The 26,868-nt window shown below is 43.0% G+C and overlaps 1 long non-coding RNA gene across 3 annotated transcripts; it reads left to right on the forward strand.

Annotated features, from left to right (window-relative positions):
• Positions 1-25: 25 nt before the first annotated feature.
• On the forward strand, positions 26-25,344 carry LOC138736455 (uncharacterized). Of its 3 annotated transcripts, XR_011340304.1 has the most exons (5): positions 26-133; positions 6,039-6,132; positions 13,432-13,649; positions 16,153-16,306; positions 25,113-25,344. It is a non-coding gene; the product is annotated as an uncharacterized lncRNA (long non-coding RNA). The 3 variants fall into 3 exon arrangements; XR_011340300.1 differs by lacking the exon at positions 16,153-16,306; XR_011340313.1 differs by lacking the exons at positions 6,039-6,132; positions 16,153-16,306.
• Positions 25,345-26,868: the final 1,524 nt, after the last annotated feature.

Below are 26,868 nucleotides of genomic sequence, written 5' to 3' on the forward strand. Positions count from 1 at the left end.
CGACATCACAGTGTTAGAAAGTCAGAAGGAGCAAGCAACTAGGCGATTGGTGGAGGCATGATCAGGTGACCTGAGTAATGGCATCACAGTGTTAGAAAGTCAGAAGGAGGAAGCAACTAGGAGATTGGTGGAGGTATGATCAGGTGACCCGAGTAGTGGCATCACTGTGTTAGTAGATTAGGCAGAATGATTATAGAGTTAGTACACTTTCTCAAGTGTCTGATGTGGGGTTCTTGGGAGACCTTGAGCCTCTCCAATGCCCACCTCTACACTAGATGCAGCTCCCAAGAGACTTTGTTAAGGAACTAAGCTGCAGCTTGATGACCTATGCCTCATTAGGGAGACTGAAGAGGTGATAGATTAGAGTTTCAGGGAGTATGTAGAGAACACGTCTGTGGCTGTCCCCTTCAGCATTGTCTGGATAGTTTTGGGCAGGATGAATTGACAGAGGATGACCATAGTGACCAGGTCTCTGGCATGGGAGAGGCCTGGAGCGCTATGAAATGGGAGCAGGTCAGTGGGACTAGGGAGATGATGGTCGGCACAGACTAGAGGGGCTGAATGGCTTGTTTTCTGTGCTGTAGCATTCTCTGGTTCTATGTTGGAACTAATGACAGATAAGATAAGTGAGGAGGTACTGAAGAGAGAATACAAGGAATTAGGAAGCTGAAAACCAGGTCCTCCAGGGTGGTAATCTACTTGTGCCATGTGGTAGTGAGGGTAAGAATAGCAAGATCAGGCAGCTAAATGGGTGGCTGAGAAATTGGTGCGGGGAGCCAGGCTTCAGATTATTGGATCATTGGGATCTCTTTTGGGCAGGTACGACCTATATTAAAAGGATGAGTTACATATGAATCCAAAGGGGACCAATATCCTGGCAGGCTGGTTTAATATAGCTGTTAGGGAGGTTTTAAGCTAATTAGGCAGGGTAATGGGAACCAGGCTATTAGAGCTGAAGAAGGGGGAAATAGCAGTAAAATTAAGATAGTTTGCACCAAAGATGACAGGCAGATGATGAAACAAAATTATAGTCAGAGGGATGACAGAGACAAGATGTATAAAAACAAACTGGTCTAAAGGTATCGTACTTAAATGCATGCAGCATTAGAAACAGGGTGGATGATCCTGCAGTACAGCCACAGATTAGAGGTTACAGTGTTGTGGCCATTACTGAGTTATGGCTAATGGATGGATACACAGCGTAGTGGAAGGATAAACAAGTGGACAGAGGGGCAACAATATTAAATCATTGGAAAGATGGGACATAGGATCAGAAGAAGTAGAATCCTTATAGGATGAGTTAAGGACTGGTAAAGGTCTTCTTTGGCTTGGCTTCGCGGACGAAGATTTATGGAGGGGGTAAAAAAGTCCACGTCAGCTGCAGGCTCGTTTGTGGCTGACCAGTCCGATGCGGGACAGGCAGACACGATTGCAGCTGTTGCAAGGGAAAATTGGTTGGTTGGGGTTGGGTGTTGGGTTTTTCCTCCTTTGCCTTTTGTCAGTGAGGTGGGCTCTGCGGTCTTCTTCAAAGGAGGCTGCTGCCCGCCAAACTGTGAGGCGCCAAGATGCACGGTTTGAGGCGTTATCAGCCCACTGGCGGTGGTCAATGTGGCAGGCACCAAGAGATTTCTTTAGGCAGTCCTTGTACCTTTTCTTTGGTGCACCTCTGTCACGGTGGCCAGTGGAGAGCTCGCCATATAATACGATCTTGGGAAGGCGATGGTCCTCCATTCTGGAGACGTGACCCATCCAGCGCAGCTGGATCTTCAGCAGCGTGGACTCGATGCTGTCGACCTCTGCCATCTCGAGTACCTCGACGTTAGGGGTGTGAGCGCTCCAATGGATGTTGAGGATGGAGCGGAGACAACGCTGGTGGAAGCGTTCTAGGAGCCGTAGGTGGTGCCGGTAGAGGACCCATGATTCGGAGCCGAACAGGAGTGTGGGTATGACAACGGCTCTGTATACGCTTATCTTTGTGAGGTTTTTCAGTTGGTTGTTTTTCCAGACTCTTTTGTGTAGTCTTCCAAAGGCGCTATTTGCCTTGGCGAGTCTGTTGTCTATCTCATTGTCGATCCTTGCATCTGATGAAATGGTGCAGCCGAGATAGGTAAACTGGTTGACCATTTTGAGTTTTGTGTGCCCGATGGAGATGTGGGGGGGCTGGTAGTCATGGTGGGGAGCTGGCTGATGGAGGACCTCAGTTTTCTTCAGGCTGACTTCCAGGCCAAACATTTTGGCAGTTTCCGCAAAGCAGGACGTCAAGCGCTGAAGAGCTGGCTCTGAATGGGCAACTAAAGCGGCATCATCTGCAAAGAGTAGTTCACGGACAAGTTTCTCTTGTGTCTTGGTGTGAGCTTGCAGGCGCCTCAGATTGAAGAGACTGCCATCCGTGCGGTACCGGATGTAAACAGCGTCTTCATTGTTGGGGTCTTTCATGGCTTGGTTCAGCATCATGCTGAAGAAGATTGAAAAGAGGGTTGGTGCGAGAACACAGCCTTGCTTCACGCCATTGTTAATGGAGAAGGGTTCAGAGAGCTCATTGCTGTATCTGACCCGACCTTGTTGGTTTTCGTGCAGTTGGATAATCATGTTGAGGAACTTTGGGGGACATCCGATGCGCTCTAGTATTTGCCAAAGCCCTTTCCTGCTCACGGTGTCGAAGGCTTTGGTGAGGTCAACAAAGGTGATGTAGAGTCCTTTGTTTTGTTCTCTGCACTTTTCTTGGAGCTGTCTGAGGGCAAAGACCATGTCAGTGGTTCCTCTGTTTGCGCGAAAGCCGCACTGTGATTCTGGGAGAATATTCTCAGCGACACTAGGTATTACAACCCTAATGGCAGTTATATACAGGGGCCCATACAGCAGCTGGACTGTGGACTCCAAAATACAACTGGAAAGAGATAGATTTTAACATGAAATTAATTGAGAAAGTCAAGCCGATATGGGATCTCAGTTTGTGGAAAGCCTATGAAATGGCTTTATGGAGCAGCTTGTTGATGAGCCCACCAGGAGGAATAATCAATCAACCAAAGACACTGCCTTACTTTTCATGCACTACTATTTTAATCTTTTTATATATATAATAATGCTGTAAGATAGTTATAATATGAACATTTACATTATGCTTCTACAAAACACTGAATTTTACGTCTTGTCCATGACAATAAATTCTGATTCTTGTTCTGAACTGTTTTGGATTGGGTGTTGTGGAATGAACCAGAGCTTAAGGTAAAGGAATTCTAAGGAGACAATGATCACTTTGAAATTTGAAAAGGAGAGGCTAAATTTGATGTGTTGGTATCTCAGTGGAGCAAAGGAAATTATAATCACATGAGAGAGGAACTGGCCAAAGTTGATTGGAAAAACACACTAATGGGGAAGACGGCTGGAGTTTCTGCGCGAAATGCAAAAAGTGCAGGTCAGGCACATCCCAAACAGAAAGGAAATTGTGAATGGAAAAATGAGGCAATTGTGGCTGATGAGAGAAGTTAAAGCCAAAGTAAAAGCAAAAGAGAGGGCATTGGATCATTTGCAGGGCATCCTCAAGGGAGAAGGTGAAAATGTTGACATAAATGACGTCAGAAGAGAGAAGAAATGCTGCAGCATGACTTCAGACAACTCGGAAGAAGGCTGAAAAGCAGGGCCTCCAGGATGTTTATCTCCGGTTTGCTTCCAATTCCTCGTGCTGGTGAGGAGAGGAACAGGGATAGAGGGGATCTGAATGTGTGGCTGAGGAGCTGGTGCAGAAAAAGCAGGGATTTAGAACCACTGGGATCTGTTTGGTAGAAAAGATGAATTGTACAAAAGCGATGGGTTTCACCTTTACAGGCAGGCGACCAACAGTCTGGCAGGCAAGTTTGCCACTGCTACACAGGTGTGTTTAAACGAAGTAGTGGGGTGGGGGTGGGTAGATGAACTGGAAATATAAGGATGGAGTTAAAGGGAAAGAGAGAATAAGAAAAATTAAGGAAGACAACAGAATGAATGGAGCAGAAAGCTCGGGAAGGGATTGGAGAGTATGGCCAAGTGCAATAGGAATCAATGTGAAAGGGGAGGGGAGTAATGGATTAAAAGTATATATGAATGCACGAAGTACAAGAAATAAAGTGGATGAGCTTGAGACTCAGTTGGAAATTGGCAAGTATGATGTTGAAGGAATATTAGAGACATGGCTGCAAGAGGACCAGGGCTGGGAAATGAATATTCAAGGGTATAAGTCCTATCAAAAGGACAGACAGATGGGCAGAGGGGGTGGGGTGGCTCTATTAGTGAGGAATGAAATTCAGTCCTTTGTGAGGGGTGACAAAGAATCAGGAGATGTACAGTCAGTATGGATAGAACTGAGAAATTGTTAGGCCAAAAAGAGCCTAATGGGAGCTATCTACAGACCCCCAAACAGTGGCCTGGATATAGGGTGCAAGTTGAATCAAGAGTTAATATTAGCATGTTACTAAAGCAATGCTATAGTTGTTATGGGGTATTTCAACATGCAGGTAGACTGGAAAAATCAGGTTGGTACTGGATCCTAAGGGAGCTTGTGGAGTGCCTCCGAGATGGATTCTTAAAGTAGCTTGTATTTGAGCCTACCAGGGAGAAAGCAATTCAGGATTTAGTGTGGCGTAATGAGCCAGATTTGATAAGGGAACTCGCGGTAAATGAACCATTCGGAGGTAGTGACCATAATAAGTTTTAATCTACAATTTGAGAGTGAGAAGGGAAAATTGGAAGTGTCAATATTACAGTTGAACAGAGGGGACTATGGAGCCATAAGGAAGGAGCTGGCCAAAGTTGACTGGAACGATACCCTAGTAGGGATGGCAGTGGAACAACAATAGCAGGTATTTCTGGGAATTATACAGAAGGTGCAGGATCAGTTCATTCCAGAGGAAGAAAGATTCTAAGGGGAGTAAAGGACGACCGTGGCTGACAAGGGAAGTGAAGGACAGTATAAAAATAAAAGAGAAGTATTACATAGCAAGGATGAGCAGTAAGCCAGAGGATTGGGAAACTTTTAAAGAGCCACAAAAGATAACTAAAAAGGCAATATGAGGAGCAAAGATGAGGTACGAAAATGAGCTAGCCAAGAATATAAAGGAGGATAGTAAAAGCTTCTTTAGATATGTGAAGAGGAAAAAATTCGTTAAGATCAAAGTTGGGTCCTTGAAGACAGAAATGAGTAAAATTATTATGGGGAACAAGGAAATGGCAGACAAGTTGAACAGGCACTTTGGATCTGTCCTCACAAGGGAAGACACAAACAATCTCCTAGATGTAATAGTGGACTGAGGAACTATGGAAATAGAGGAACTGAAGGAAATTCACATTAGGCAAAAAAAAAGGTGTTGGATAGATTTGTTAGAAATTAATGTACCTTTAAAGAAATTGCTCGAGACAAAAATTGAGAACAAAGAACATTTATTACAACAACAATGCAAAGTTGGGTGCTTCCCCTTACCTTGGGAATACACACATATACTGGGGCTCACCCAACTTTTATACAGTCAATTTCAGTCTCAGAGTGCCCTCCCCCTTACATTCTTCTGCCCCCTGGATGGGTTTGGCATAGGTAATCCTTCCTGCCTACGTGCAGTTTCAGTACACTTGGAGGACCAGGAGGTATCCTGTGGGTGTCCCATCATGTCATTGTCCTTATTCACACCTTCCTGATTCTCGGGGCTACAATCTCTTGGTATGCAGAGTTGACTCATTCTATCTAGGGTTGGCTAATTTCATATGTATAAATCTGTGTATGGTTAGCTAATTAGATATGTAGGACTTGGTACTTCTGTCCAGGGCTAGGAGACCTTTATCTGATCCAGACTACCTCAACTTCCTACATTCTATTGTACCTTACCATTCCTTTTCTTAGTCTTATGGTGGCTCTTGTCACAAAGAAGATTCTTATGTTAATCGTGCTGACTCTGCTTTCCTGCATCCTAATCCCCAAGCTCATCCTGTTTGTACTGGTTACAGCCATTAACTGATGAATTTTAGTTTCTTCCATGTTCATAATTTTAGATCAATTTTCCCATCTCTCACAGATTGATGGGGCTGAAGGCTGATAAATCTCCAGGGCCTGATCGTCTGCATTCCAGGGTACCTAAGGAGGTGGTTCTAGAAATTGTGGATGGATTGGTAATCATTTTCCAATGTTTTATTGGTTCAGGATCAGTTCCTGTGGATTGGAGGATAGCTAATGTTATCCCTTTTTCTAAGAAAGAACGGAGAGAAAACAGGGATTTACAACTCAAGTAGCCTCACATCAGTGGTGGGGAAGATTCTGAGTCATTTTAAAAAGATGAAATAGTAGCACATTTGGATAGCAGCAACAAGATCAGTCCGAGTCAGCATGGATTTTCGAAGGGGAAATCATGCTTGACTAATCTTCTGGAATTCTTTGAAGCTGTAACTATGAAGATGGGCAATAGACAGCCAGTGGATGTAATGTATCTGGAATTTCAGAAAGCTTTTAATAAGGTCCCAAATGGGAGATTAGTGGGCAAAATTAGAATACATGGTATTGAGGGTAGGGAACTGACATGGATAGAAAATTGGTTGGCAGACAAGAAACTCAGAGTAGGAATTAAAGGGCCCCTTTCAGAATGGCAGTCAGTGACTAGTGGGGCACCGCAAGGCTCGTTGCTGGGACACCAGCTATTTATAAAATACATTAATGATTTAGATGAAGGGATTAAAAGTAACATTAGCAAATTTACAGGTGACACAAAGCTGGGTGGCAGTGTAAAATGTGAAGATGATGTTATGAGAACGCAGGGTGACTTGCACAAGTTGAGTGAGTGGGCAGATGCAGTTTAATGTGGATAAATGTGAGGTTATCCACTTTGGTGGCAAGAACAGGAAGGCAAATTACTATATGAATGGTGTCAAGTTAGGAAAAGGGGAATACAATGAGATCTCAGTGTCCTTGTTCGTCAGTCACTGAAAGTAAGCATGCAGGTACAGCAGGCAGTGAAGAAAGCAGTGAAGTTGGCCATCATAACAAGGGGAGTTCAGTAGTTCAGTTGCACAGGACACTGGTGTGACCACACCTGGAATATTGTGTGCAATTTTGGTCTCCAAATTTCAGGAAGTACATTCTTGCTATTGAGGGAGTGCAGCATAGGTTCACGAGGTTAATTCCCAGGATGGGAGGACTGTCATATGTTGAAAGATTGGAGCAACTGGGCTTGTATACACTGGAATTTAGAAGGATAAGAGGGAATCTGATTGAAACATAAGATTATTAAGGTTTTGGACATACTAAAGGCAGGAAGCATGTTCACGATGTTGGGGGAGTCCAGAACCAGAGACCACAGTTTAAGAATAAAGGGTAGGCCATTTAGAATGGAGTTGATGGAAAACTTCTTCACCCAGAAAGTTGTGGATCTGTGGAATACTCAGCTCAGAAGGCAGAGGAGGCCAATTCCCTGGATGCTTTCAAGAAAGAGTTAGATAGAGCTCTTAAAGATAGTGGAGTCAATGGATATGGGGAGAAGGCAGGAACAGGGATTGAGGATGATCAGCCATAATCACAGCGAATGACGATGCTGGCTTGAAGGGTCAAATGGCTTACTCCTGCACCTATTCTCTATTGGCATATAAGGAAGCAAAATTAGTGGGAAGATAGAGGACTGGGAAGCTTTTAAAACAGAGAAGGGAACTAAGAAGGTGATCAGGAAGAAGAAGAAGAATTATGAAAGGAAGTTAGCAAATTATATCAAAGAGCACACTAAAAGCTTTTTTCAAATATATATGAAGAGTAAAAGAATGACAAAAGTAAAAATAGACCTAATAAAAAATGACAATGGAGAAAATTGTAATGGGAGACAAGGAGATGGCAGAAGAATTAAATGAATACTTTGGATCAGTCTTCACTACAGAAGACATTAAAAGCACACCAGACTCTCGTGGCTCTCTGGGAAGAGAAAGAGTGTAGTCAAAACCACAAGGTGCTAGGGAAGCTAAATGGTCTCAGGGTAGATAGGACTCCTGGACCTGAAAGAATGCACCCTCAGGTTCTGAAGGAGGTAGCTGTGGAGATCAGTAATGACCTTCCAGGAATCAATGGATCCTGGCATGGTTCCGGTGAACTGGAACTATGTAAGAGAGCGAGACAGCAGAAATGGAATTTTTTTGACCTATTAGCCTAATGTTAATGGTTGGGAAGCTGTTGAAGTCGATTTTCAAGGATAAGATTATAGAATACCTGGAGATGCATGAAAAGATAGACCCAAGTCAGCATGGTTTCCTTAAAGGAAAACAATGCTTGACAAACTTATTACGATCTTTTGAAGAGATCACAGTAGAATAGAACATAAAACACTACAGAACAGTATTGGCGCATCAGCCCTTGATGTTGTGCTGGCCCGAATATTCCTTCTTAAAAACAGCATTAAACCCTCCCTATCCTATAACCCTCAATTTTTCTTTCATTCATGTGTCTGTTTAAGAGTCCCAATGATTCAGAATCCACCGCCATCACAAGCAAGGCATTCCAGGCACCCATAATACTCTGTGTATAAAAAAAAACAAATTACCCCTGATGTCTCCCCTAAACCTCCCTTCCTTAACTTTGTACATATGTCCTCTTGTGTTTGCTGATTCTTTCTTCCCTGGGAAACAGGTGCTGGTTGTCCACCCTATCTATGCCTATCATAATCTTATGGACCTTTATCAAGTCTCCTCTCAACCTTCTATGCTCCAAAGAGATAAGTCCCAGCTCTGCTAACCTTGCCTCATGTTTCCCAATCCAGGCAACATCCTGGTAAATGTCCTCTGCACCCTTTCCATAGCATCCACATCCTTCCTATAATGAGGTGACCAGAAATGAACATAATACTCCAAGTGTGGTCTCACCAAAGATTTGTAGAGTTGCAACATGACCTCTCTACTCCTGAATTAAATCCCCCCATTAATGAATCCCAGCATCTCATAGGCCTTCTTAACTATCTTATCAACCTGTGTGGTAACCTTGATGAGCTTATGGATTTGAATCCCAAGGTCCTTCTGTTCATCCACACACTTTAGTAACCAACCATTAACCCTGTACTCAGCCTTCTGCTTTGTCCTTCCAAAATGCATCTCCTCACACTTATCCAGATTGAAATCCATTTGCCACTAAACTGCCCAACTCTGCATCCTATCTATATCCGCTTGTAACCTTTGACAGCCTTCAGTCTAAAACTCCTCCATCTTTTGTGTCATCCGCAAACTTACTGACCCATTCTTCCATCTATTCATCCAGGTCATTTACCAAAATCACAAATAAGAGGCATCCCAAATAGATCCTTGAGGCCCTTCACTAGTTACCAATCTCCAGGCAGAATACTTTCCTTCCACTACCACTTCCTTCTTTCTTCCTTCAAGCCAGTTTTTTTTTAATTGACACAGCCAAGGTTTCACTGATCCTGTGCCTCATAACTTTCTGGATGAGTCTCTCATGGGGGTCCTTGTCGAATGCCTTGCTAAAATCCACGTAGACCACATCTACTGCCCTACCATCATCAATTTCTTTTGTTACCTCCTCAAAAACTCAATTAGACTCATGAGTCATGACCTTCCCTTTCCAAAACCATGATGACTATCCTTGAGTTGACTGTAATTATCCAAATGCTCATAGATCCTATCCTTAAGAATCCTCTCTTTTAATTTGCACACCACTGAAATAAGACTCACCAGTCTATAATTCCCAGGTTATGCCTATTACCTTTTATAAACTATGTTTGCCATTCTCCAATCCTCATGCACTTCCCCTGAAGTCAAAGAGGATTCAAAGATCATAGCCAATGCCCCAGCTCTCTCTTCTCTCACTTCCACAGTAGCCTGGGGTATATTGCATCTGGCCTTGGGGTGTTTTTCAGAAGATCCAATATTTCCACTTCCTTAATCTCCACATTGCCAGCATGTAGGCCTGTTCAATTTTGACCTCACTGTGAACAACATCCTTTTCTATTGTGAATTGTGACCTCCTCTGTCTCCAGGCACAGGTTGCCTTCTTTATCCTTTAGCGGCCCCACCTTCATTCTTATCCTTCTGTGCTTCATGTACACATAGAGCACCTTGGGATTGTCTAATTCTACGTGCCTCCTTCAAGCTCTCCTAAGACCTTTATTAATTTCCTTCCTAGCTACCATATACTTTTCAATTGCCCTTCCTGCTTCCTATATCTTTCTTCTTCCTCTTGACTAGTTGCCAGACCTGTTTCAACAGCCATGGTTCCCTTTTCCTACCATATTTTCCATGTCCCATTAGGACTAAACCTATCTTGAACCCTTCATAAGTGGTCCCTAAACCTCCTCCACATTACTTCAATGCTTAAACATCTGTTTCCAATTTATTCTCACTATGCCTTATCCCTTCATCATTAGCCCTTCCCCAGTTAAGCACTTTCCCCAGTTTTACTGTTTTTATACTTTTCCATAGCTATGTTAAAGCTTAAGGGAATTGTGGTCACTCTCACCAAAATGTTCCCCAACCAAGAGGTCTGCCACCTGACATCTTATCTCATAAATTTTTAAACCGACAAATAAACCAAACCACTTCTACCATTCCTAATCCTCCTACTGTTGAAATAGACACATTTTAAACCCTTTAGCTGGCTACCTTTATATTTTTTCCCTGTCCTTCCTGACCATCTCAGAACATAGAGCATCATGCTTTTGTCCTTTTACCCTAATCTCTGTCCTTACATTCTGGTTCCCACCCCCTTGCCAAACTAGTTTAAATCCTAGCTAACAGTTCTAACAAACCTGCCCACCAGGATATTGGTTCCCCTCCAGTTCAGATGCAGCCAGTCCTTTTTGTACAGGTCAGACCTTCCCCAGAAGAGATTCCAATGATTCACAAGCCTGAACCCCTGCTCCTGGCACCAACTCTTCAGCCACACATTCATCGGCCACAACTTCCTGATCCCACCCTCTCTGGCACATGGCACGGGCAGCAATCCTGCGATAGACAGTGAAGATGCAGCAGAGATTGTGTATTTGATCTTTCAAAAGGGCTCTGACAAGGTGCTACACATCAGATTTCAGATTTATTGTCAGAGTACATACATGACTTCACATACAACCCTGACATTTTTCCTGCCGGCACAGCAGAATTACCACTATTTGGAGTGCAATAAAAAACTGTACACAGCATATACATGTGAACAAATAAATAACTGAAAACAGATAACGAATATAAACAAACTGTATAATCCAGAGAGAATAAAATAAAGAAACAATAAAGTGTACAAGTTAGATTCCGCACATTCCTATCCTTAAGATTCTTTAAATGAAGATCTGATTGAGTTTGTCATTGAGCAATGTGATGGTGGAGGGGTAGCAGCTGTTGTTGAATGCGGTGTGGCACCTATACCTATTTTCAGATGACACCAGTGAGAACAGAGTGTGGGCTGGGTGGTATGGGTCTTTGATGATTGTTGCTGCCCTCTGACAGCAGTGTTCCCTGTATATGTTCTCGATAATGGGGAGGGCTTTGCCTGTTATTTTCTGGGCTGTGTCCACTACCTTTTGGAGGGATTTACACTCAGGGGCATTGATATTCCCATACCAGACCATGATTAAGCCGGTCAGCACTTTCCACCATACCTCTGTAGAAATTGGTCAGTATTTCTGGTGTCATACCAAACCTCTGTAAACACCTGAGGAAGTAGATGCCATTGGTGTATAGAAAAGATCCTCTGAGATAGTGACTCCCAAGAACTTTAATTTTTTCACCCCCTCCGCCTCTGATCTCCCAATGGTCTTTGGATTGTACACCTCTGGCTTTCCTGAAGTCAACAATCAGCTCCTTAATTTTGGTGACATTTACTGCAAGGTTGTTGTAATTGTACCATTCAACCAAGTTTTCAATCTCCATCCTGTGTACTAACTCATTCCCTTCCTTTATACAACCCATCACCGTGATATTGTCGGCAAATTTGTAGATGGTATTATCGTTGTTCTGAGCCACACAGTCATAGATATATAGCAAGTAGAGCAGGGGGCTAAGAACACAGCCTGTGGTTCTCCCTCACTGATGGAGATTGTGGAGGAGATGTTCTTATCAATTTTCACTGATTGTGGTCTGGCGGTGAGGAAATCCATGATCCAATTATACAGTGGGTGTTAACTCCCAGGTCTGGAGTTTGCTGATCACTTTTGAGGGAAAGATGGTGTTAAATGCTGAACTGTAGTTGATAAAGAGCATCCTGATGTATGCATCTTTGCTGTCCAGGTGTTCCAGGACTTTGTGGGGACCCAGTGAGATGGCATTTTCATAGAACTGTTACTACAGTAGGAGAACTGGAATGTATCCATGTCACTGCTCAGACGGGAGCTTATATGCTTCAAAACACTTCATAATATGAGGCTGCTAAACAAGATGAGAGCCCATGGAATTACAGGAAGGATACTAGGATGGGTTGAACATTGGCTGATCAGTGGGAAACAGAGAGTGGGAATAAATCCTATTCTGGTTGGCTTCTGGTTACCAGTAGTGTTCGACAAGGGTCGGTGCTTGGGCCACTTCCTTTCACAATGTCTGTAATATATATGGATTGTGGAATAGATGGCTTTATGGCTAAATTTGTAGATGATACCAAAATAATTGGTTGGGAAGGTGGTGCTTAGGACATAAAGAGTCTGCAAAGAGACTTGGATAGATTAAGAGAATAGGTAAAGTGGTGGAAGATGAAATACAATGTGGAAAGTATACGGGCATACACTTTGATAGAAGAAATAGATGGGCAGATTATTATTTATATGGGGCAAAAATTAAAAATTTGGAGGTATAAATTAATTTGGGAGTCCACATGCAAGATACCTTAAATCAAAGTATGAGAAAGGGTGACCTTTTCCACCCCCTCCCCTCCAACTCTTTTGTTCTGACACTTGCCAGCATTTTCCCATACATTGATAAAGGCTCAAGCCTGAAACATTGTGAAAGTACTGGATAGTTTACATCTCAGTGCTTAAGCTTTTGCTGTTAGAATTAGAAGGCAGCTTATAATTATAAAATGGCTGAACACATTTTGGAAACGCTGCAGAAAACAGGTTGTAGACCTTCCTAAGACAGAGATAAGAACATTATATACTTCAAGGTAATGTTGATTATCTATCAGGCAAAAACATATACCATTCTTTTGTGTAAGATACACACCCAGAAAACGGAGCTGAGAACCTGTTTTTTAATGATTAAAATGATGTAATGTAGTGGTGGGGGGTCACTTCCACCTCTTACCTATTTGAAATCGTGTAAATATAGAATGAAATCTCCGAATTTTTGGAATGAGAGCTGAAGGTTTCAGACAGGTGTCAGAAATTGACTTCTCCTGATTAGGCCTTACTCACTTCCCACATATGAATTGACTATTATTGAAATAAAGATCAGTATGCTTTTAAGTGATATTTTGCTGTATGTGTTCTAGTCTGCTGTCTAATTTCATTTCAGCGTGGGCTGACTTCCACATTGCCGTAATCGGCAAGGATCTCGCAAAACTATTAACAACAGTAAGACTGGGACTTCGGGCAGATTTGACAGTGCAGCACTGGGACCCTTGAGCCCCAACTCCATAGTCCGCTCCCAGGAACACTGTGGTCCCTCGTTTGAGGTTGATCTGGTTCCCTGCCAAAGATCCATAAGAGAACAAAGAGAAATTAAGCATACAGGTCAGTGACTTTTTTTTCTGCTGCCTAAGTGACTGACTTAACCCTTTGTTCTGCTAATCTATATGTTCATTATGAGACCAGCATCAGTGTTTCCAGAATATTCAAAACAGCACTGAGTCCTCTTTAAATGTTCTACTTGAAACTCTTCAAAGATAAAAACAAGCCAGTAATTAGCAGGTCTATAAATACATGCAGAAATTTTTTTATAAAATGAATTGATTTATCAAGTGCCCATTTTCCCCTCACTTCTAAAACTTTCATACATTGATTCAACATGTTAGAAAGGAAACACCATTGCCTGATTATCCATCTTTGCCTTGTGCAACCGTTTCTCTTCCCTTTAAAGTAGAAGACATTTATTACTTCCAGGAGATTAGCTACTTTGTAACATTTTTTTCAAAAATAATCAATAACAGGGAAAAAAACAAAGGTATAGGATCATAAATGTAGGAAAAAGATGCAGCAAATAAATTTTTTAAAACTGAGACGTCCTGCAGGCTGATGTGAGAGGAAAGAAATCAGACATCAAATGGTTGACAAACAGAATGTGAAAAAAGAAAAAAACCAGGGACCCGATGTCAGGTAGGGCTACCCTATCCTTGCAGAAGGATGAGAATGAGGAATTAAAAGATTCCTTGTGAGCAAGACCACCCCCATATGTACCCCAGCAACCACAGTTAGCAGTCCTGTGACTCACTAGATATGATAAAGAAGAAAGTTTCAGACTTGGCATTGATGGAGAATTGTTGATCATTTTTGGAAGAAAGAAACTTGGAAAACAAAATTACCTCCTACCTTTGTAATGAGACTGTACATGAGTGAGGAAGAAGTGGTTTAAAAAAACTTGCAGCTTCATGGCAATTGGACATTAATAATAGTTAAGAAATGGTGTTCAACTCCTTCAGTGTTGTAATCTCAAGTTAAGCCCCTCCCCAAAGACATTGCACAGAAATTTTGGAAGCACACCAGACTTATGTTGCAAATCAGACTACAACGATGACTAGCTCTTGGCTTAATTTAGTGCAAAGCTTACCAGAAAAAAAAACTGCAACATTGTTTAAAACATAGAACAACCTAGAAGAGTGGTGATGGCCTTCTGGCTGAGTAATAATGAGAGAGAGCTGAGGCACCTTTAAAACCCAGAGTGAAATACATCCAGCGTTCAGTGGCAACTCTTCTGACATCTAATCAAACAGGCCAAGACTCAAGCACTTTTGAGCTACTATGAACTTTCCCTTAGTGAATTCATCTGACTTTCCACAACTGTATTACTGTTAACTTGACAGCCTTTTTACCACCGCCTCCAGATGAACTTAAAGAAACAGATGATGATTATTTGCAGCATAATTATCTTTTGATTTCTGGCACAATGAGATTTAATAGACAGTTCCATTGATAAAACTACAACAATTTATTGACTGGTCAGCCTTTATTGATGATACAGGTCTACACTGTGCAGGTTATGCCATTGTGACAAATACAGATGAAGTAATAAAGACGGTTGCCTTCTATCATCCAATTTTCTCAGCAATTTGAATTGTTTGCCCTTATTAGAACCTACATGATAAGGAAAATAATATTTATGCCCAAACTAGAACTCCATGGCCCTTGGGAATGATTACACAGATGCTACTACAAAAATTGCTATTATAAATGGTCCCTCCACCGTTTATTCGGAAAGAGATAAACGGAAAATAGAAAGGACTTACCTGATAAGGGGATGTAGTATAACTTCATGGGGGCACCCCTGTCCTGCTAATTTCATTAAGCTATGTAAACAGCAGTGGTTTTGTCAGAAATCCAGAGACTGAATTATGAACCATCCCTGCTGGACAATTTTTGTACCCGATGCAATTTTTTTTTAACCTGTATTGGTTAATTATATACATGCAATAATATATTTGACTAAAGAGGAATGGTAGGAGTGGCACATCACTAATTTGAGAAAAGAGGCACAAAGTAAGGCACAGGAAGGTATTATCTATCAGCTAATAGATAGATAATATCTATTATTAAATAGTTAAAAAATGCCATCAGAGAAAGACATGAATGCCTACCATTTGAGTGTATATAGATTGATTTTATAGAATTAAGTATGTAACAATAAATACTGACTTATTATTTTTTTTACCTGAGACCTTAAAGAATAAGTTGGCTAAGTTGTCAGAAGAAACTAGATTGAATTGGATGAAGGTATTGCTATTGGCTTTACTTGAAATGTGTATAACCCTGCATGGCAGAACAGAGCCCAAATCCTAAGACTGACATGATATTACTTTAGATTTACATGCATTAATTGACAAAATGTTCACCAATGTACAACAACTAACTGTCAGTCCAACACTCCCAAGAATAAAAGATGCAGAGGCATCCTGAAGAACCCATTTGTGGAAAACTGGTGCCCCTCCTCCATCCCGGTGACAAAGTGCTTTGAGATAGAACATGCTTGATAATCATTGAATATGCATCATGACATTCTAAACACTCCAATTTTCTTTTTCAGCTTAGAATTCTTTAACCTCAGTCATAAGTTAACCTCGTGTTCCTGCAAACCAGCAAAGGTGATGGTTAAACTGAAAAATTAAAAGATCATACAATTTTTCTGAATGCAATGAAATGCAGCAACTCAGCAACAGAAAGAATAATCAAAACAAAATGTAAACAGCAAGTTTTAAGATTATGCCTGTTGGCCAAACATACGTACAGAACTTGATATCTTTGTTGCTTTATTATATACACAATGATACCCACATTGACAAGGAGGGAATGATAAATATCTTAATGTAAATTCCTCACTGCAGACATGGTGGCATCCAAATTTTAGATAAAGGGACACCATGCCAGCAGGCATGTACCTCTTAGCAGGAGGCCATTTTTCGTGTTTATAATTAGCCATTTTTCTTTTTATTTAAAGACAATATTGCTTTGGCTAATTTTAGATTTTATTATTGGGCTGCTAATATTCACTATCTAACTTTTGGAATTTTTAAAAATGCTGATAAATTGGATCGTCCATTACGGACAGATTTAGAATTGAGATTTATACAGCAGGATTAAGTGGCCCCTCTTATTAGGGGCCTCTCTTCCAGTTAGCTTTTCCAAGATTCATAGGAATATATCTAATTCAATACTCAAACATAGATTGCAAATCTAGTTCCAATTTAGAAAATATTTAAATTTAAAAACCTTTGTCTTATCTAGTGCTATCTCTCATAATTATGTTTTTCGACGATCAATAATTGATCACTCTTTCTCTATATAGAAAATCAAAGGTATTCTTTCTTTTGCAAATTTACTTATAAGGAAGGTTGTTTAATGTCTTTTGAGCAGCTATCACACACAGGTCTAATATTAAGAGAGATACAGGCCAATTTATCTTTCGACATTAGAATCCGATGTACCACCTTAAACTGAATCAATGTGTGATGGGCACATAATGAAGAGCTATTAACCATTCCAAAAATCTTTTTTCCCGAACATAAGCTGCTCAGCTGTTTTTGCTTTTTTTTTCTTTTTAAGTTATTATTATTAGAGTAAATTAGGTGGGTTTTTTTATATAATACTTTTGATGTTTTTATTTTCACCCATTGCAATGGAAGGGAGACTGAATTTTTATCTTTATATATATATTATATATATATATATATATATATATATATATTAAAGATGAGGTGTATATATATATATATCTTTCTTTCTTTGGCTTGGCTTCGCGGACGAAGGTTTATGGAGGGGGTAAATGTCCACGTCAGCTGCAGGCTCGTTTGTGGCTGACAAGTCCGATGCGGGACAGGCAGACACAGTTGCAGCGGTTGCAGGGGAAAATTGGTTGGTTGGGTTTGGGTGCTGGGTTTTTCCTCCTTTGTCTTTTGTCAGTGAGGTGGGCTCTGCGGTCTTCTTCAAAGGAGGTTGCTGCCCGCCGAACTGTGAGGCGCCAAGATGCACGGTTTGAGGCGATATCAGCCCACTGGTGGTGGTCAATGTGGCAGGCACCAAGAGATTTCTTTAGGCAGTCCTTGTACCTCTTCTTTGGTGCACCTCTGACACAATGGCCAGTGGAGAGCTCGCCATATAACACGATCTTGGGAAGGCGATGGTCCTCCATTCTGGAGACGTGACCTACCCAGCGCAGTTGGGTCTTCAACAGCGTGGATTCGATGCTGTCGGCCTCTGCCATCTCGAGTATTTCGATGTTAGGGATGAAGTCGCTCCAATGAATGTTGAGGATGGAGCAGAGACAACGCTGGTGGAAGCGTTCTAGGAGCCGTAGGTGATGCCGGTAGAGGACCCATGATTCGGAGCCGAACAGGAGTCTGGGTATGACAACGGCTCTGTATACGCTTATCTTTGTGAGGTATTTCAGTTGGTTGTTTTTCCAGACTCTTTTGTGTATTCTTCCAAAGGCGCTATTTGCCTTGGCGAGTCTGTTGTCTATCTCGTTGTCGATCCTTGCATCTGATGAAATGATGCAGCCGAGATAGGTAAACTGGTTGACCGTTTTGAGTTTTGTGTGCCCGATGGAGATGTGGGGGGGCTGGTAGTCATGGTGGTGAGCTGGCTGATGGAGGACCTCAGTTTTCTTCAGGCTCACTTCCAGGCCAAACATTTTGGCAGTTTCCGCAAAACAGGACGTCAAGAGCTGGCTCTGAATGGGCAACTAAAGCGGCATCGTCTGCAAAGAGTAGTTCACAGACAAGTTGCTCTTATGTCTTGGTGTGAGCTTGCAGGCGCCTCAGATTGAAGAGACTGCCATTCGTGCAGTACCGGATGTAAACAGCGTCTTCATTGTTGAGGTCTTTCATGGCTTGGTTCAGCATCATGCTGAAGAAGATTGAAAAGAGGGTTGGTGCGAGAACGCAGCCTTGCTTCACGCCATTGTTAATGGAGAAGGGTTCAGAGAGCTCATTGCTGTATCTGACCCGACCTTGTTGGTTTTCGTGCAGTTGGATAATCATGTTGAGGAACTTTGGGGGGCATCTGATGCGCTCTAGTATTTGCCAAAGCCCTTTCCTGCTCACGGTGTCGAAGGCTTTGGTGAGGTCAACAAAGGTGATGTAGAGTCCTTTTTTTTGTTCTCTGCACTTTTTTTGGAGCTGTCTGATGGCCCCGGTCCGTTCAGAGGGTAGGCGGCGGCGGCCCCGATCCGGGCAAGAGCAAAGAGGAGGCGGCGGCCCCGGCCTCGGTCGAGTGAGGCAGGCGGAGGCCCCGGTCTGGGCAGAAAGTAGGAGGCGGCAGCCCCAGTCCAGGCACAGGGAAAGGAGCGGTGGCCTCGGCCCCGGTCCGGGCAGTATGGTCTGACCTAGGAGGGGAGGCAGGCCCCTCCAGCCCTGGTAAGAAACCTGCATAGGAGAAGGCCACTCCGATATAAAACCTACGACCCAAGGACCTCGCTGCCACGTCCCAGCTTGCTTGGCAACGGCACACGAACCATGGGTGTAAAGGGTGGGGCCAGTACTGCGCGCACTGCACTCCACCTAAAAGCTCCTTTGCGCAGGCCCGAAGACAGGTCCACATCCTCTCCCTCCACGTCCTCGCCTCCACGTCCTCCCCTCCACGTCCTCCCCCTCCATGTCCTCCCCCTCCACATCCTCCCCCTCCACGTCCTCCCCCTCAAAAGATGCTCACAAACTCAAGCTAGCATGCTGGAACATCAGAACCATGCTAGACAAGGCTGACAGACCTGAACGTCAGTCTGCCCTCATTGCACATTAACTCCTAAGACCTGACATCGACATAGCCGCTCTCAGTGAAGTCCGCCTGGCAGATGTAGGCAGCCTCCAAGAACGCGGCGCGGGCTACACACTCTACTGGTCTGGCAAGCCTATGGATGAACGACGCCTATCTGGTGTAGGCTTCATGGTCAAGAACTCCATTGCCTCCAAACTCGAAAACCTCCCGACAGGCCACTCGGACCAGATCATGTCCATGCGACTCCCCCTTCAAAACAAGCGTCGCATCACCCTCATCAGTGTCTATGCTCCAACCCTTCATGCGGAACAAGCAGAAAAAGACAAGTTCTACACTGACCTGCGCAACCTCATTCAACGCACACCTGCAGCCGACAAGGTTGTCATCCTTGGCGACTTCAACGCTCGCGTCGGCAAAGACTCAGAAACCTGGCCAGGAATCCTGGGCAAGCATTGTGTCGGCAAGTGCAACGACAATGGGCGCCTCCTGTTGGAGCTCTGCGCAGAACAGCGGCTTGTCATTACAAACACCCTTTTTCAGCAGAGGGACAGCCTAAAGACTACCTGGATGCATCCCCGATCCAAACACTGGCACCTCTTGGACTACGTCCTGGTGCGAGAAAGAGACAAACGAGATGTGCTCCACACCAGGGTCATGCCCAGCGTGGAATGCCACACTGATCACCGGCTGGTTCGCTGCAAGCTCAACCTTCACTTCAAGCCAAAGCCCAGGAACAGTAAAGCCCCCAGAAAGAGGTTCAATGCTGGAAACCTGCAGTCAGACGAAGTGAGAGGAAACTTCCAGGCAAACCTCAAAGCAAAGCTCGAGGATGCAATCCGCCTCACGGAAATGTCCCCTGAAACTCTCTGGGATCAGCTGAAGACTACCATACTGCAATCCACTGAAGAGGTACTGGGCTTCTCCTCCAGGAAAAACAAGGACTGGTTCGACGAAAACAGCCAGGAAATCCAGGAGCTGCTGGCAAAGAAGCGAGCTGCCCTCCAGGCTCACTTTACAAAGCCGTCCTGTCCAGAGAAGAAACAAGCCTTCCGTCGCGCATGCAGCCATCTTCAGCGCAAACTCCGGGAAATCCAAAATGAGTGGTGGACTAGCCTCGCCAAACGAACCCAGCTCAGCGCGGACATTGGGAACTTCAGGGGTTTTTGCGAGGCTCTAAAGGCTGTGTACGGCCCCTCACCCCAAAGCCCGCTGCGCAGCTCAGACGGCAAAGTCCTCCTCAGCGACAAGATCTCCATCCTCAACCGATGGTCAGAACACTTCCAATCTCTTTTCAGTGCCAACCGCTCAGTCCAAGATTCCGCCCTGCTCCAGCTCCCTCAACAGCCCCTAAGACTAGAGCTGGATGAGGTCCTCACCCGGGAAGAGACATATAAGGCAATTGAACAACTGAAAAGTGGCAAAGCAGCAGGTATGGATGGAATCCCCCCCAGAGGTCTGGAAGGCTGGCGGCAAAACTCTGCATGCCAAACTGCATGAGTTTTTCAAGCTTTGTTGGGACCAAGGAAAACTGCCTCAGGACCTTCGTGATGTCATCATCATCACCCTGTACAAAAACAAAGGCGAGAAATCAGACTGCTCAAACTACAGGGAAATCACGCTGCTCTCCACTGCAGGCAAAATCTTCACTTGGATTCTCCTAAATGGAACAATACCTAATGTCGCCGAGAATGTTTTCCCAGAATCACAGTGCGGCTTTCGCGCAAACAGAGGAACTACTGACATGGTCTTTGCCCTCATATATATACACACACACTCACACACACACACACACACACACACACACACACACACACACACACACACACACACACACACACACACACACACACACACACACACACACACACACACACCCCTATGTGACATTGTATTTTCAGTTTTGTTCCATTTTCTTAATTGAATTGTATTTCTTACAAAAACCAATAAAAAAAGATTACAAAAGAAAGTAGGCAGGGAAATAATATCAAAGAAGATACAAAAAGCTTCTTCAAATTTATAAAGAATACAAGAGAGGTGACAATAGATATAGGACCACTAGAAAATTATGCCAGAGAAATAATGGGAGACAAAGAGATGGCAGAGGAAATAAATGAGTATTTTGCATCATTCTTCAATGTGGAAAACACTAACAGTGTGCCAGATATCAAAGGGTATAAGGGAAGGGAAGTGAGTGTAGTTACGATTCTAAAGGTAAAGGTACTCAATATGCTGAATGATCTAAGAATATATAACTGTCCTGGACCAGATGGATTGCAACCTTGTGTACTCAAAGCACTAGCAGTAAAGATTGTGGAAGCACTGGTACTGAATTTTCAGAAATCAATAGATTCTAGCATGGTCCCAGAGGACTAGAAATTCATAAATGTCACCTCACTATTCAGGAAGGGACGGTGACAGTAGAAAATAAATTATAGGCTAGTTAGCCTGACATCAGTGGTTTAAGAAGATGTTAGAGTTGATTGTTGTTTTTCCAGACTCTTTTGTGTAGTCTTCCAAAGGCGCTATTTGCCTTGGCGAGTCTGTTGTCTATCTCATTGTCGATCCTTGCATCTGATGAAATGGTGCAGCCGAGATAGGTAAACTGGTTGACCATTTTGAGTTTTGTGTGCCCGATGGAGATGTGGGGGGGGCTGGTAGTCATGGTGGGGAGCTGGCTGATGGAGGACCTCAGTTTTCTTCAGGCTGACTTCCAGGCCAAACATTTTGGCAGTTTCCGCAAAGCAGGACGTCAAGCGCTGAAGAGCTGGCTCTGAATGGGCAACTAAAGCGGCATCATCTGCAAAGAGTAGTTCACGGACAAGTTTCTCTTGTGTCTTGGTGTGAGCTTGCAACCAACTGAAAAACCTCACAAAGATAAGCGTATACAGAGCCGTTGTCATACCCACACTCCTGTTCGGCTCCGAATCATGGGTCCTCTACCGGCACCACCTACGGCTCCTAGAACGCTTCCACCAGCGTTGTCTCCGCTCCATCCTCAACATCCATTGGAGCGCTCACACCCCTAACGTCGAGGTACTCGAGATGGCAGAGGTCGACAGCATCGAGTCCACGCTGCTGAAGATCCAGCTGCGCTGGATGGGTCACGTCTCCAGAATGGAGGACCATCGCCTTCCCAAGATCGTATTATATGGCGAGCTCTCCACTGGCCACCGTGACAGAGGTGCACCAAAGAAAAGGTACAAGGACTGCCTAAAGAAATCTCTTGGTGCCTGCCACATTGACCACCGCCAGTGGGCTGATAACGCCTCAAACCGTGCATCTTGGCGCCTCACAGTTTGGCGGGCAGCAGCCTCCTTTGAAGAAGACCGCAGAGCCCACCTCACTGACAAAAGGCAAAGGAGGAAAAACCCAACACCCAACCCCAACCAACCAATTTTCCCTTGCAACCGCTGCAATCGTGTCTGCCTGTCCCGCATCGGACTGGTCAGCCACAAACGAGCCTGCAGCTGACGTGGACTTTTTACCCCCTCCATAAATCTTCGTCCGCGAAGCCAAGCCAAAGAAGAAAGAGTTGATTGTCAAGTATGAGGTTATGGAGTACTTGGAGAGACATGACAGGATAGGCCAAAGCCAGCAAGTTTTCCTTAAGGGAAAATCTTGGTTGACAACTTATTGGTATTCTTTGAGGAAATGACAAGCGGGCTGGATAAGAGAAATACAATGGATACAGAGGATTTTGGATTTTTAGAAGGCATTTGACATGGGGCTGCACATGAGGCTAGTGAACAAGATAAGAGCCTATGATTTTACATGAAACATACCAGTGTGGGTAGATTATTAGCTGATTGCCAGGAAACAGAGAGCTGGAATACAAGGATCATATTCGGTTTGGCTGCTAGTTGCTAGTGGTGCTCCACAGGGGTCACTGATGGGGCCTCTTCTTTTTTTTTGTTGTATATTAGTGATTTGCATTATGCAATGAATGGCTTTGTGGCCAAGTTTGCAGATGATACAAAGGTGGGTGAAGGAGCAGCTAGTGTGGAGGAAACATGAAGGCTGTAGAAGAACTTAGACAAATTAGGAGAATGAGTAAAGAAATAGCAAATTACATATAAATGTCTGAAAGTTTACGGTCATGCACTTGGGTAAAAAAAAGGGTAGTCTATTTTTTAATTGGTGAAAAAATTGAAAATATCTAGATGTAAAGGGATCTGGGAGGGCAGATGCAGGATAGTTTGAAGTTATACTTGTATGTTGAGATGGTGTCGAAGAATGTACATGCAATGCTGGCATAAATCTTGAGAAGAATAGAATACAAGAGCAGGGATGTGATGTTGAGATTTGATAAGCACTGGTGAGACCTCACTTGGAGTATTCAAGAAAAGAAGTATTGAAGTTGGAGATGGTTCAAAGAAGGTTCACTAGGATGATTTGGGAATGAAAGGGTTATCATATGAGTAACATTTGACTCTTGGCCTGTTTTCATTGGAATTTATGAGAATGAGAGGGGATCTCATTGAAACATTTTGAACATTGAAAAGCATTGATAGAGTAGATGTTGAAAGGTTGTTTCCCATAGTGGGAGAGCTTAGGACAAGAGGAGCAGAAATACATAAGAATTTCATCAGCCAGAGGATGGTAAATATGTGGAAATTGTTGTCACATGTGGTTGTTGAAGCCAAATCATTGGGTGTAGTCAAGACAGAGATTGATTTACTAGGGCATCAACTGTTGTGGGGAGAAGGCTGAGCAGTGGGGCTGAGTGGGAAAATGGATAAACACATGATTGAATTCTGGGGCAGACTCAATGGGCTGATTAGCCTATTTCTACCCCTATGTTTTATGGTCTTATGGCTTGAAACAAATTAGAAAGACTCTCAACTCAGCCATTAATTTTTGCTATGTTAACTGATTTCAGATGGGAGAGAGTTGGGAGCCTTATGTTTGCTGTTCACAAACTCTAGAACTCCTCTTTTTGCCAACTGGTTTTTTTGCACATCCTGTACATTATAATTCCACATTAGTAAAATAGTGTTGCCTTTGCTTTGTCCTAACTGCATACATCTACCCTCTGTACTGTTCTTTATTGCTAAACTATGTATGGGTTGACCAGCTACACTGATCACAAACTGAAATTTAACACTTGATGCATGTGATAATGTTTGAACTTGAAATTTTTCTTTAAACCTGCCTGTTCAGAAAATATCCTTGGCTAGTCCCCTGGATTCCCTCCAACTCTTGCTCAAATCTAATCTGCACAATGAGATACATTGGGATATTCTGCTAAATTGAGATCACCACACAAGGGGGGTGGTGGGGGGTGGTGGGGTGGGGGGGGGGGGATCTTTTCAAAATTGACATCGGTTTTACTTTCTTTAATAAAAAGTGGGAAATAATTGCAAGGCACTGATATAATTCCTTCAGTTGTGATGAGAGGTCACTGATGTAAAGCATTAAATCTGTTTCTCTCTCCACAAATGATGCTGACTTAGACATATTTAGACATACGTAACAGGCCCTTTCAGCCCACAAATCTATGCTGCCAAATTACACCCAATTGACCTACACCCCCAGTATGTCTTGAAGGATGGGGGAAACCTACACAGACATGGGGAGAACCTTATAGACAGCACCGGATTCAACCCTGAGTTGTTGGCTCTGTAACAGCATGGCACTAACTGAATTATCTCCATTATTTCTTGTATTATTTCTGATTTTTAGCATCTGCAGGTATTTTGTTGTTTCTTGAGTTTTGTGAGTGTGTTTGGCTGCTTTGAATACACAGTGCTGAGTTATTTTCTTAAATTACCACAGGGGCTGATGTTCTAAATGGCTTTATCCCATTGACCATGGTGTGATGGCCAAGCAAAGATGATGTGTGGCCTGAAGGAACATTTATGGGTGATATCACTTGGAGACTGTTCTATTTAATGATCTTCCATTCTGCCCACTGACTCCTGCCAGAAAATGACAAAATGTTGAAGACTGACAAGGAGATGATATTATGGCCACCCAAGATTAAACTCAGTCTATGGAATCAAACAAATTGAAAGTAGTCACTTTGAATGTATTTTAGTTGTACCTCAGGATTTTAGGAAAGGAGGAGATACAATTGATCATAATTAAAATCAAAACAACTTATATTATTCCTACAATGCATGATATGAACATTGAATTTTTCAATTTCAGGTCACATTCCCTCTCTAGTTTTTTGATCTATTTGAGTTCTCCCCCCTTCCCCTGGCCATTTTTTTATTCCTTTGTCACCCATCCCCACTCAGATGCTCAACCATTCTCATCCCCCTCCCTCTCAGGTTCCATCTTCTTGCACTCACATTTTCTCTACAATATTAACATAGAATATTGAACATAGAAATCTACAGGACAGAACAGGCCCTTCAGCCCAGATCAGTTGCCTATCTAATAATTAAACCTAACAAATACTAGAATCTCCCTCCATTTTTTTCAGCTCCATGTTAATCGTCTGTTAAAAGATCCTATTGTACCTGCCTCCAAACTGTGATTGGCAGCGGATTTCATTGCACCCACCACTCTCTGTGAAAAATGCGCCTCACATCTCCGTGCACTTACTCCCTTGCACCTTAAAACTATGTTCCCTCAAGTTAGCCATTTCAACCCTAGCCAAAATAAAAGCATTTGCCATCCACATGATCAGTGTCCCTCATCATTTTTCCTCCTCTGTCAGGTCACCCCACATCCTCTGTCACTCCAAGAAAAGATCCAGTTGACTCAAGTATTCATTCCCCTCCCCCCTCCACCCACCCCTTCCTCTCAGTCCATCTGGTTCCATCTATCCATCCCTACAGATCTTCTCTAACAGTTATACCATTATAGTTATCTCTTTTCTAATCAGATTCCAGCAAGCAGCCACTCCCATTATTTTCCCAGTTTATAACACTGTTGTAAGATGGTCATAATATGAATGTTTGCTCTATGTCGCTGCTGCAAAACATCGAATTTCATGACTTGTTCATGACAATAAATTCTGATTCTGATTAGCATTTCCCCTATTTCATCATTTTCACCAAGGATCAGCTTTATCCTTATCCATAACTACCTTAAAACTGATGGATTTATGATCACTGATTCCAAACTGCTCACCTTCTGAAATTTCTAACAACCAACCAGCTCTGTCCTCAGTACAATGTCTAGTATAGCCTATTCATCAATTGAATTATTTATATATGATTTCAAGAAATCCTCCTGGACACATGGAACAAATTCTGCTCCATCTAAGCCCTGGGAATTCAGCCAGTCCCTGCCAGTATTGCAGAGTTAAAATCACTCATTACAACTACCTTGCCTTTATATCTTTCCATGATATGTTTGCACATCCACTGTATTTCTCGGGATCTTGCTGGCTATTGGAAGGCCTGTAGTTTTATCTTATTATTGTTAGAAACAGAATTTACCTTTAAAGAAATAGCTCGAGACAAAAATTGAGAACAAAGAACATTTATTACAACAAGTTGGGTGCTTCCCCTTACCTTGGGAATACACACAAATACTGGGGCTCACCCAACTTTTATACAGTCAATTTCAGTATCAG

The sequence above is a fragment of the Narcine bancroftii genome, chromosome 1, assembly GCF_036971445.1.
Source record: "Narcine bancroftii isolate sNarBan1 chromosome 1, sNarBan1.hap1, whole genome shotgun sequence".
In the NCBI taxonomy this organism is placed as follows: domain Eukaryota; kingdom Metazoa; phylum Chordata; class Chondrichthyes; order Torpediniformes; family Narcinidae; genus Narcine; species Narcine bancroftii.